Genomic DNA, 12,270 nt, shown 5'->3' with positions numbered 1-12,270 from the left:
CTTTCTTTTCTTCATTCATGCCTGTCATTTATTTTGGTATTCATATTGCTCTGGGAATGTATTCCAACCCAGTAGCATGAGCACAGATTTTCTTTTATTGCCTGAGATGCATTTTTAAGAAGAAAGAGGAAAACTGAATATAAGAAACACAAGGTGGGCCTCAGGCTTGGAGAAGTGGAATAGTGTGGGCTCTTGATTAATCCAGACCTGGGATCTAGTTTCAAACCTGTCCCTTAACAGCTGTATGAATTTGGGTGCATTACTAAACTCTGTGAGCACCGGGCTCTGCATCTATGCAGTGGGTTTGTCAAGCTCTGTCTTGTAGAACTAGTGAGATGTGGTTAATATGTGTTAAGTGTCTGGCACAGTGACTAGCCTGTGTTGAGACTTCAACGTGGCATTTATTACTATGATTAATTTGGACCCCATGATGCCACCCACTCTGCTGGGGTTGTTTTTTTTAATTTTTTTTAACTCCAGCAGAAGCCAGAAAATATGTGGCAACCTAGAACAAAGAAAACCCAATCATCCAAAATGCCTATTAGCAAGAAAAACTAAGTAATATTTCCCTATTACATGATAAATTATTCAGCATGGGTATAAGATATACTTTCCCAGTTAGATACAACACAAACCCCCTAAGTCTGTGTCAAGGATCACCAACTTCCCTCCCTACGAGCAGCCCTTCCATCTAAACTACCCTTGTTTTCATTAATTTAACCATCACCAAAAACCCAGAACTTGTATAGAGTTTATCAGATTATACACATGATAACTTAATTTGAATGCCCTTTTGATGGAGAGGGCTCTGACCCTCCCAGCCCAGTGCAAAGGTGCCCAGTGGCTTCTTACCACCTTGCCTCAAAGGAGGATTACACTTATTTCTCAGAAACTCCCTGAAGACGATGTGAATGAAACATTTAATTTGCATACTGTGTTCTCCTGCTCTGGCACAAGAGCACAGGACAGGTCCCATCCCTCGCACAGTGATATACTTTTGCCCTTCATGAATATTAGGCTCAGAACAGTCACAAGGGGGCTGATCTTCTGCATGCCCTTTACATAACTCAGCCTCTCATCTTAGGTGAGGTCCAGTTTTCTGAGATGGACATAGGAGTGGTGCACTTCTTTCACATCAACCTCAAAGACCAGCTTCATGTGCTCAGAGGCTCCCCTAAGGATCCCAGGAAGTGAAGTGCTCCTTATCATTTTTTATGACATTATTCACCATGTCTGACTTTGTGATGGGCTCTTTAACTTGATAACTGAGCACAAGGGAATTCACCAACAAAACCACTTTCTAGTCAAGAGTGTGTTTGGGCAACTTCTTAGTGTCTGGCAAAGCTGCATGGCTCTCTGACTTCGTTCCTCTATTGGACCGCTGGAGTCCTGCTTGATGAGGTGCCTATGAACACTCCTGACTTTGAGTCTTTGTGTCTCCTTGAGGGCCTGAAAGCATTGCTCATGTGTGCAGCACCACTGCTTCTGATACTGAGGCATGAGCGCTCTTGTTGGTACCAGTAGGCAGGAGTGGGGGTAGGAGGCATGGCAGAGGGCCACCGCAGGCTAAGGAAGAGGAGGAAGATGTAAGTGGTGTCAGCTGGTAAACTCAATTTTGTTTGCTCTGACGAAGGCCAACTCCACCAGACTTTTCCTAAGGGCAGTGTTCTAGGGCCTCACAGGTCTCCTGTCCTGTTTGTTCCACAAGTACTTGAAGAAGGAACTGAGAAGGCATTTCACAGCTCAGCCGGCCAACCCAGTTGGAGACTTCCCAGGGCTCACAGTAGGGCAGGGAGAAATGGGCTCTATTAGGCGCACTGGGTCCCCACTCTGACTCCTAGCAGTTCCTGGGACACTCAGTCTACTGACCTGAGGCCATCTCCCTTCAGACCAAGGCCTTCATCTCTCTGAGACTCCTACAAGGAAGTGATGGAGACATCTCCTATGGTCACCTCTGTCTGGGCCCTCCCAAGGTTGACAGCAGGGCCTTGACTCTGGGGGACACCCTCTCTTCTGGGGTTAGTAGTCCCCTCACTGCTCATGCTGGTTCCTCACCTTGACTCCTGACACAGTATGGAATTCCTCCCTCTGCCTAACTGGGGTCATTCATCCCCTTCAGACCTCACTTCCTTGAGTGGTCTGAGGAGAAAATAACACTGGACAAAGAAATATAGGACCTGTTTTTTTTTATTAACAGGATGTCTGGCAAACCTAGCTGAGGGCGAAGTGAGGGTCCTTAGCTTGAAACTCTGTCTGGGCCTCCCAGGTCTCACAGCAGGCCTCTGAGGTTCCTCTCTTCTGGAGTTTTATTATTCTCAGTTCATATGGGAGGTTTTTGGAGAAATCATGGTACTCAGTGAAAAGCAAGTTTGAGGGCGTGCCAGGGACCTATTGGGGAGGGAGTGACAAAAATGACAGGTGGCACGTCAGACTGTGCCTGCATGTCTTGCTGAGACATTGTTACAGGGAATCAAATATACCCCCTAATCAGTGCTGGAGTGGTGTTTACATCAGTATTTTCAAAAACAGGACCTGTGAAGTAATAATAGGTGCTATTCAAAAAAAGGCAAATTATTTAAATAAAGTTGAGTAAGTTTTAGTTTCTGGTTTTGTTTTCACTGCAAGACTTCCCAAAGCCCTCAATATGTCAATATGCACTAAGAAACTCCAAGAGGGATGATATAGCATGATGAGTTTTCTTAACATATTTGGCCATGAAAAGCATGTCCTCCTGCCATTTTTTTTTTCACATCGAATCTCAGGACTTCAGCACAGAACATTTTGGAGATGCTGTCTATGATGTTCCTGGCAGATCCTCAGCTTATGTTTTTCTGAATGTTTTCAGTGACAGTATAGTGGCCCTTGGACGGGGCAAGAATACCGGCCAGGCACATTTTCAAAACAAAATGGCTGCTTTAGTGCCAATAAAGATGATATCTAAAGCACAAAGACCTTAATAAGTGACATGAACTATCAACTCTTGATACGTTTCCAAAATTTCAATTTTGGAATAGGATGCAACCACATCCAAAACTTGCTTGAGATGCCTGATCATTGAGAGACATACTCTAAGGGTCATGTTAAATATAGGTCGTCCTAAATTTCCCAAAGAATACTACTATGTTACAGATACTTAAAGGAGAGTAGATGCATATTTTGTAAGTACCCAAACCTCCAGGGGGAAAATATGCTAGAGCTAGCCCAGCTGTAGGGGACCTAATCAAAAAAGGTGTGAATACAGGGTAGATATTCAGGCTCAGTGGAGAATGGGAATGTTTGGAAACCACAAGGGAGAAATTCTATCTTATAAACTGGCTTTACATAGTGGAAGTGGCAAGGGAACATGGTAATAAGCTACACAAGTGCCTGAAATTCATCCAAGTGGTACAGGGTACTGTGTCTTTCAAAAGACCTGATTCTGGACTTCTCCAGATGTTAGGTTTGAGGTTATTGGTATTCTTTCTGCTATTCTTACAATGTTTAGTTCAGAAACTGGCGCAGGCCATGTTCCTGCAGAAGACACACATAGTTGATCTGGGAAAGACAAAGGCAGGGAATAGAGACAGGGGCTCAGAGCAATGACCCAGAGATGCCTGCAGAAGTCTAAAGGAGTACAGCTAAAAACACACATCCATTTTCCTCTTTACAGTTCAAATAAATTTAAAAACTAAAGCAATTTCCTAGGCAAAGCTACAATGCAAACCCAGCCTTTATCTTGTGATTTGGACTTAGGGTATACAGATAATTAGAAGTATGTTGATCTGATCAAGTTACTTTCTTAAATGCTGTATTTCAAAGGATTTCAAATAAAAGAGAAACAAGATGGTGGCTCAAGATAGCTGACATTTAAAAAAAAACAGCATATAAGTAACATATTTAGAGCTATATTAGTGCATCTCCTGGGTAATTTTAGTATTCATTAGTGTCTTCATCTCTCAGTGGAACAAAACTCATGACTGTCGTTAAAATACTGTTTTAGTCATGTACTAGCTAATTAATAAAGATATTAAATATAACCATTTCTGAAACCTGTGCCTCCGGCATATATTTTAGCAATGCCTCTTCAATGGGATTTTAGTACTTAAATATTTCCCTCTATGATATTTGGATATGTATATGATTTTTAAATATTATAAAATTATTCATCAGGGAACTGTAACAGGGCTTTGTGACTTTACTAAAAATCTTTTCATTTGAAAACACACCTTTAGAGTATCCATTGATATTGGGAGACAACTTCAAGTTTTATAATTATGTGCTACCATATACCATTCTTTCATTATAGAGCAAGAAACCCAGGTCAAAATAAAAACATCTCAATCAATGTTTAAGAGGATTATCAGTTTTTCAAAATTCCCGTTTAGTTTTAGAAAATCATTCTTATGTTTCTTCTAACTGGTTTTTCCATTTCATTGTAAAAATCTATTCAAAAATATTAATGTTTAATGTTTAAAGTGATCGTTATAGAGAGGGAGGGAAGTAGGAACAGCACAAAGAAAAACAACAATAACAATATAATCTCCACTACTCAGAGACATCTGCTGTTATCAAACTATTCTTTCTATTTGTTATTAGGCAATTTTGGAAGACTCCGAAAAAATCTCAGCTTGGCATACGCAAACCACCTAGTGAACAATGGCAGACTCCTACCACCTAGTTAGTTCTTTTCAGCTTGCAGATGGGTAAAGAAACTCAGCCCCAAGAAAAGAATGCTGCTCTTTAAATTATTCCTCCCTACTTTTCTTCATCGAATGACTATATACTGCTTTGATTACTGCAGGGCTTTGCTTAAGCCACTGCCAGTGATTTTTCTTTTAAAAGAAGAACCCTACAGAGAAAATAGCTTAAAAATTGCATAGGATATTCAGAGAGCAAGAATAAAGGGAAACGAAAATCCACCGTCAGGATTTGAATTTCAGGCTTTGTCGGCGATTGACGTGTAGAATGTAGAATGTAATTTTTCTCCAGACTTTAATATCTACTAAACACTCAATGACCAAGTGGCCTACATTTGTTAGATATTTATTTAATGAGTTGGATTTAATGTGACATTTGCGACTGAAAGCTAGAAGTCTAGATCAAGTGTCTGTGATCTAAAGAGATGGGGCCTTAAGTTCTGGATTTTATCAAATGTGCATCCAAGTCCAAATTGATAGAACCAAGACTTCCCTGGCTTTCAGTACTCCACAGAAGGTGAAGACATAGGTAAGCTATTTAAAGAACAAAATGGACTCCACACTAAGAGTAATGACAAAAAAACACTAAGTATTCAAAATCCAGATCAATATCAAATGATAAATAAAAGGTACAAAGATATTACAAATGAATAAGTGCTGAAATTAAAGGAGCACTGTTTTAAATTAGAGCTCTGTTTAAATTAAAGGAGATCTTTGTTAAATTCAGAGTCCATTCACATATCTAGAATGCACAATCATGCTGCTGAGAGTCACACAAGTGATGTAGGGGGAAAGTGGATTTGTGTGTGTTGCAGCGAGTGGGATAGGAAACAGGAACACTGGAAGTAAACAAAATGACAGGATACTGGGGAAGCGGTGGGTTCTTTCCAGTCTCTCAGCATTAGTTGAGGCAAAGCAATGGGCAACAGAAATTGTGAGCTCTTAAAAAGAATGGGTACCATACCCCCCATAATTGAAATCACTTGGGGAGTTACTGAGAATACAGATTTCTAGGCCCACTGTAACCCAAGAGCAGCCTTGGAATCGAGATTTTTTGTTTTTTTTCTTCACAGAGAATTAAAATTTTTATTTTTTATTTTTTTAACATCTTTATTGGGGTATAATTGCTTTACAATGGTGTGTTAGTTTCTGCTGTATAACAAAGTGAATCAGCTATACCTATACATATATCCCCATATCTCCTCCCTCTTGCGTCTCCCTCCCACCCTCCCTATCCCACCCCTCTAGGTGGACACAAAGCACCGAGCTGATCTCTCTGTGCTAAGCAGCTGCTTCCCACTAGCTATCTATTTTATATTTGGTAGTGTATATATGTCCATGCCACTCTCTCACTTTGTCTTAGCTTACCCTTCCCCATTCCTGTGTCCTCAAGTCCATTCTCTATGTCTGCGTCTTTATTCCTGTCCTGCCCCTAGGTTCTTCAGAACCATTTTTTTTAGCCTCTAGTGATTCTGATGAGAAGCTGACTTTGGAGCCACACTGTTACCCCACTGATATCTTGTTAGCACTTCGTTAAGAAGTGTTAAACTTTTAGAAATTAAGATTTTCCCAGAAGATAAGGTGTTTTTCATTTAAATTTTAACATATTAATGGGAAGTCTATAGATATTCTAGAACTTCTCTGAAAATTTTTGGTGATCATATTCAACTGCTGAGTTTTCCTCCAGTAATGAACATTTTTAAGCTAGCTGTGGACATTTATTAAAATACAGGCCTCAAACTGTCCAAATTGTGACAGGATGAATAAAATAAGAATGTCTCAAAATGTTACTTGAAACCCTCCTAGTGCACTATTAATATTTAGAATTTTTTGGTAGGTGAGAATAAAAACAGGTTTTAGGTCACATGTAATATTCTTTTTCCATTCCTTTTAAAGACTTCATTTATTTATTAACCTCTTTTCACTTCTATCCTTATAATTAAGTTTCTTTATATCCTCACACTTACAGTTTAAAGTAGTGTCTGTAGGTTATCTGTAGAGGTTACATTTCATAGGTCACATTTCAGTTGTTACTTAATTGTTCATGCATTTCCCCTCAAATAAATTTCCAGGAGGAGGAGCACAGATTTTACTTCTTTTAATATGCAGAATATTTAAAGTTAGTATTTTAAGTGTAGTAGACTCTCAAAAATGACTTACCCAACAGATGTTTTTCAACACTGAATTTTCTCAGTTGAGAAAAGTATATATACTTGTGCTGTTCAATACAGTACCCATTAGCCACATGTGACTATTTAAATTTAAATGAATAAAAATAAAATTTACAATTCAGTTCTTTAGCTGCACTATCCACATTTCGAGTGTTCAGTAGTCACATGTGGCTCTCATATTGGACAGCACAGATATAGAACATGTCCATTAATGTAGAAAATGCTATTAGAAAATGCTGATCTATACAAATTGTTTCTCCTTCCTCCCTCCCTCCCTCCCTCCCACCCTTCCTCTCCTTCCTCTCTCTCTCTGATACAGAAGCGTTTCACTGCTCTAAAAAATTCCCTATGCTCCAACGATTCCTCCTTCCCCCTTTCTTCAACACCTGGCAACCACTGATCTTTTTGTTTCCATAGTTTTGCCTTTTCCAAAATGTCATATACAGTAAGTCCCCTACATACGAACCTTCAAGTTGCGAACTTTCAAAGATGCAAACGTATTATAAACCTATTACAGTACAGTACTGTACAGCCGATTGTGTTAGTTGGGTACCTAGGCCAACTTTGTTGGACTTAGGAACAAACTGGACTTACAACGTGCTCTCGGAATGGAACTTGTTCATATGTAGGGGACTTAACTGCAGGTGGAATTATACGGTATATAGCCTTTTCAGATTGGCTTCTTCTGTTTTGTTTTTTTTTGGCTGCGCTGCATGGCTTGCGGGATTACTTCCCCGACCAGGGATTGAACCTGGACTCCCTGCAATGGAAGCACGGAGTCTTAACCACTGGACCACCAGGAAATTCCCTCAGATTGGCTTCTTTCAGGTAACACTATGCTTGTTTCTGCCATTTTTTTTTTCATGGCTTGATACCTCATTTCTTGTCATCACAGAATAATATTCTATTGCATGACTGCATCACAATTTGTTTATCCATTCACCTACTGAAAGACATCTTGGTTCCTTCCAACTTTGACATTTACAAATAAATCTTCTATAAACATTCCTGTGTAGGTTTTTATGTGAACATAATTTTCAATGCATTTGGATAAATCCCAAAGAGCACGAATGCTAAAATATGGCAAGACTATGTTTAGCTTTGTAAGAAATTTCCAAACTATCTTCCAAAGTGGCTGTACCATTTTATATCTCCACCAGCAATGAATGAGAACTGTTGCTCCATATCCTCACCAGCATTTGATGTTGTCAGAGTTTTGGATTTTGGCCATCCTAATAGGTGTGTAGTAGTATCTTATTGATGTTTTAATTTACAATTCTCTAATGACGTATGATGTGCAGCATCTTTTCATATGTGCCATATTTGCCGTCTGTATGTCTGCTTTGGTAAGCTGATTAGATCTTTTGCCAGCTTTTAAATTGGGTTGTTCATTTTGTTGTTGTTGTTGTTGAGGTTTAAGGGTTCTTTATATGTTTTGGATACAAGTCCTCTATCAGATGTGCTTTTGCAAATATTTTCTCCCTGGCTGTGCCTTGTCTTTGCATTCTCTTAACAGAGTGTCTTTTGCAGAGCAGAAGTTTTTCACTTCAATGACGTCCAACCTAGCTATTTTTTCTTTCATGGAGCATGCTTTTAGTATTGTATCTAAAAACTCATTGTCAAACACAAGGTCACCTAGATTTTCTCTTCTGTTATCTTTTTATATTTTTATAAGTTTTATATTTTTGCATTTTACATTTTGGTCTATGATTGATTTTGAGTCAATTTTCATAAAAGATATAAGGTCAGTGTCTAGATTCATTTTCTTGAATATGAATGGCAGTTGTTAAGCCCCATTTGTTGAAAAGACTATCCTTTTCCACTGGATTGCCTTTGCTCCTTTGTCAACAATTAGTTGCTCATATTTGTGTGGGTTTATTTCTGGGGTTTTTGGTCTGTTAAATTGATTTGTCTATTCTTTTAACAACACCACAGTGTCATGATTACTGTGGCTTTAGAGTAAGTCTTGAACTAGAGTACTGCCAGTCCCCCAACTGTGTTCCTTTACAATGTTGAATTGGTTATTCTGGAACTTTTGCCTTTCCATATAAACTTTAGAACCAGTTTGTTGGTATCCACAAAGTAAACTTCTGGGATTTTCATTGGGATTGTGTTGAATCTATAGATTATGTTAGGAATGACTAACATCTCAACAATATCGAGTCTTCCTACCCAAGAACATGGAATATCTCTCCATTTATTTAGATCTTTGATTTCTTTCATCAGTTTTGTAGTTTTCCTCATATAGATCTTATAAAATTTTGTTAGATTCATACCTAAGTATTTTAACTTTTTGCTTCTAATGTAAATGGTATTTTACTTTTTATACTCAAATTCCAAATGTTCGCTGCCGATATATAGGAAACAATAGACTTTCATATATTAACCTTGAATCCTGCATCTGTGCAATAATTGCTTATTAGTTCCAGAAGGGGTTTTTTGGTCAATTTTTTGAGATTTTTCTATATAGACCATAACATCACCTGCAAACAAAGACAGTTTTACTCCCTCTTCTCAATCTGTACACATTTTCCTTCCTTTTCTTGTCTTTTTTTATTACATTACATAGGGCTTACAGTACAATTTATAATTGTACTGTACAATTTTGATAAAGAGTAGTGAGAAGGGACGTCCTTGCCTTGTTCCCCATCTTAGGGGGGAAAGCATCTAGTTTTTCACCATTATGATATTAATTGTAGTCTTTTTGAAGATGTTCTTTATCAAGTTGAAAAAATTTCCCCTCTATTTCTAGTTTACTGAGAGTTTATCATGAAAGGGTGTTGTATCTTGTTGAATGTTCTTATTGCATCTACTAATATGATCGTATGATTTTTCTGCTTCAGCCTGTTGATGTAATGAATTACATTAATTGACTTTAAAATTTTGAACTACCCTTGGATACCTGGAATACACATTTGGTTGTTGTGTATAATCCTTTTTATACATCGTTGGATTTTATTTCCTAATATTTTGCCGAGGATTTTTGAATCTATGTTCATGAGAGATATTGATTGGTAGTTTTCCTTTCTTGTAATGTCTTTGCCTGGTTTTGGTATTAGATAATGCTGACCTCATAAAATGAGTTACGAGGTGTTCACTGTGCATCTATTTTTTGGAACAGATTGTAGAGAATTGGTATCATTTGTTTCTTAGATGTTTGGTGAAATTCAATAGTGAAACCATTTGGGCCTGGTCCTTGCTATTTTGGAAGGTTATTAATTATTGATTTCAATTTCTTTAATAGTTGTAAGTCTACTCAGATTGCCTATTTCCCCTTGTGTGAGTTTTGGTAGACTGTGTCTTTCAAAGAATTGGTCCATTTCACCTTTTATCAGATTTGTGGGTGTAGAGTTCAAAATACAGTTGACGCTTAAACAATGTGGTGGTTAGGGGCACAGACTCCTTGTGCAGTAAAAAATCCATGCATAACTTTATAGTAGGCCCTCCGTATCCAGGGTTCTGCATCCAAGGACTCAACCAACTGTGGATCATGTAGTGTTGTAGTATTTATTGAAAAAAAAAACCTGTGTATAAATGGACTTCTGTAGTTCAAACCTGTGTTGTTCAAGGGTCTACTGTATTCTTTTATTATCATTTTACTGTCCATGGGATTAGTAGAGCTGGTTCCTCTTTCATTTCTGATACCAATAATCTGTGTCTCCTCTCTTTTTCTTTTTTTGTTTTAACCCTAACCAGCCTTGATTTCAATGGCAGAGCTCCAGCAACCTGGAAGCACCTCACCAAGCCTCTCAGTGGAGTGGGAAGGGGCAGGGAATTGGAACTCAGAGGCTCAAATCTTAGAGAAGGGCTGATGGCAAGCCTGGGGAGAGGCTGCATGACTGTGGGGAGTCCCCTAGCGCAGGTCGTGGGCCATGAACATGCCCCTGGCCCTGCACAGGATGGGGTCCTTGGCAGCATCATTGGGGTGCTCCTTGGATGGGATCTCCAGTACCGCTGGAAAGAAGCACTGGTGGGCATCGAGCGCATGCCTCACCTCTCTGCGATGTACTGGTTGATGAGGATGATGCCGATGTCCTCCTGATTTAGAAACCACCGGAAGGTGTCTTCGGTCTCATTGACGGTAGTATCCTTCTCCACCACCAGGAAATCAGGGTGGCGGTTCTTGTTAAGCTCCCCTATGCCACCCAGCAGGAAGCCAGTCACCGTGTCCTCGTCTCCCATCACCACAATTAGCTTCCCCCTCTCTGCCACCCTCACAGTCAGCAATACTTTAAATATTTTACTTTATTCTCTTTTTGCTTGGATGGTTTCTGAAGATAAGTTCGATTTAATTGTTCTTATTCCTCTGTTGGTAAGACATTATTTTCTCTGGCTTCTTTCAACATTTTCTGTTTGTCTTTGACTTTCTGCAGTTTGAATATGATATGCCTAGATATCAAATTTTTGGCATTTATCATGTTTGTTGTGCTCTGAGCTTCCTGGATGTATGGTTTGGTGTCTGTCGTTCATTTTTGGAAAATTCTCAGCATGCATGCATGCATGTATTTATTTATTTATTTATTTATTTATTTAAACATCTTTATTGGAGTATAATTACTTTACAATGGTGTGTTAGTTTCTGCTTTATATTCTTAGCCTTTAAAACTTCAAATATTTCTTCTGTTCCTTTCTTTCTTCTCCTTTTGGTATTGATATTACATGTATATACACCTTTTGTAATTGTCCCACAGTTCTTGAATATTCTGTTCAGTCTTTTTCATTCATTTTTTTTTCCTTTTGTATTTCAGTTTTGGAAGTTTCTATTGATCTATCTTCAAGTTCACTGATTCTTTCCTTTATGAGTGAAACCATCAAATACATTCATCATTTCTGTTACAGTGTTTTTGATTTCTAGCATTTTCTTTTGATTCTTTCTTAAAGTTTTCATCTCTTACATTACCTACCTTTTCTTGCATTTATCTACTTTTTCCCTGAGAATGCTTAGCATATTAATCGTAGCTATTTTAAATTCTCAGTCTGATAATTCCATATCTGAGTCTGGTTCTGCCATATCTGAGTCTGCCATATCTGAGTCTGGTTCTGATTCTTCCTTTGTTCATTCAGAGTGGGTTTTTTGTCTTTTAGTATGACTTGTGATTTTTTTAATTGCCAAACATGATGTATTGGGTAAAAGGAACTGAGGTAGTGTGAGGTTTAAATTTATCTGACTAGGAGGTAGGCTGTGTATACTTTTTGTTGCAATTGTGGTGTCAGAGGCTAAAATTTCCTCTGGTGTTCTTGCTTTCTCTCTCTGTTTGTCTCTCTAGTTTGGAGGGCAGGAGTTTCCCTATGAGTTCCATTCTCTGATGAATATAAGAATTGTTGATTTTTACCTTGAGGAAAGCTCTCTTTTTTTTTAAAATAAATTTATTTATTTATTTATTTTTGGCTGTGTTGGGTCTTCATTGCTGTGCATGGGCTTT

At 38.4% G+C, this 12,270-nt stretch overlaps 1 pseudogene across 1 annotated transcript; it reads right to left on the bottom strand.

The window, feature by feature from the left end:
- Positions 1–5,202: 5,202 nt before the first annotated feature.
- On the bottom strand, positions 5,203–11,795 carry LOC309620989 (V-type proton ATPase subunit F pseudogene; annotated as a pseudogene). Its single transcript has 2 exons — positions 11,752–11,795; positions 5,203–11,090 (listed from the first exon to the last, which is right to left on the bottom strand). The product of its transcript is annotated as a V-type proton ATPase subunit F pseudogene (transcript).
- Between the last annotated feature and the right edge of the window lie 475 nt (positions 11,796–12,270).

The sequence above is a fragment of the Balaenoptera borealis genome (assembly GCF_965194805.1).
Source record: "Balaenoptera borealis genome assembly, chromosome: X".
NCBI classification, from domain to species: domain Eukaryota; kingdom Metazoa; phylum Chordata; class Mammalia; order Artiodactyla; family Balaenopteridae; genus Balaenoptera; species Balaenoptera borealis.
This window is presented reverse-complemented; position numbering and strand designations above follow the sequence as displayed.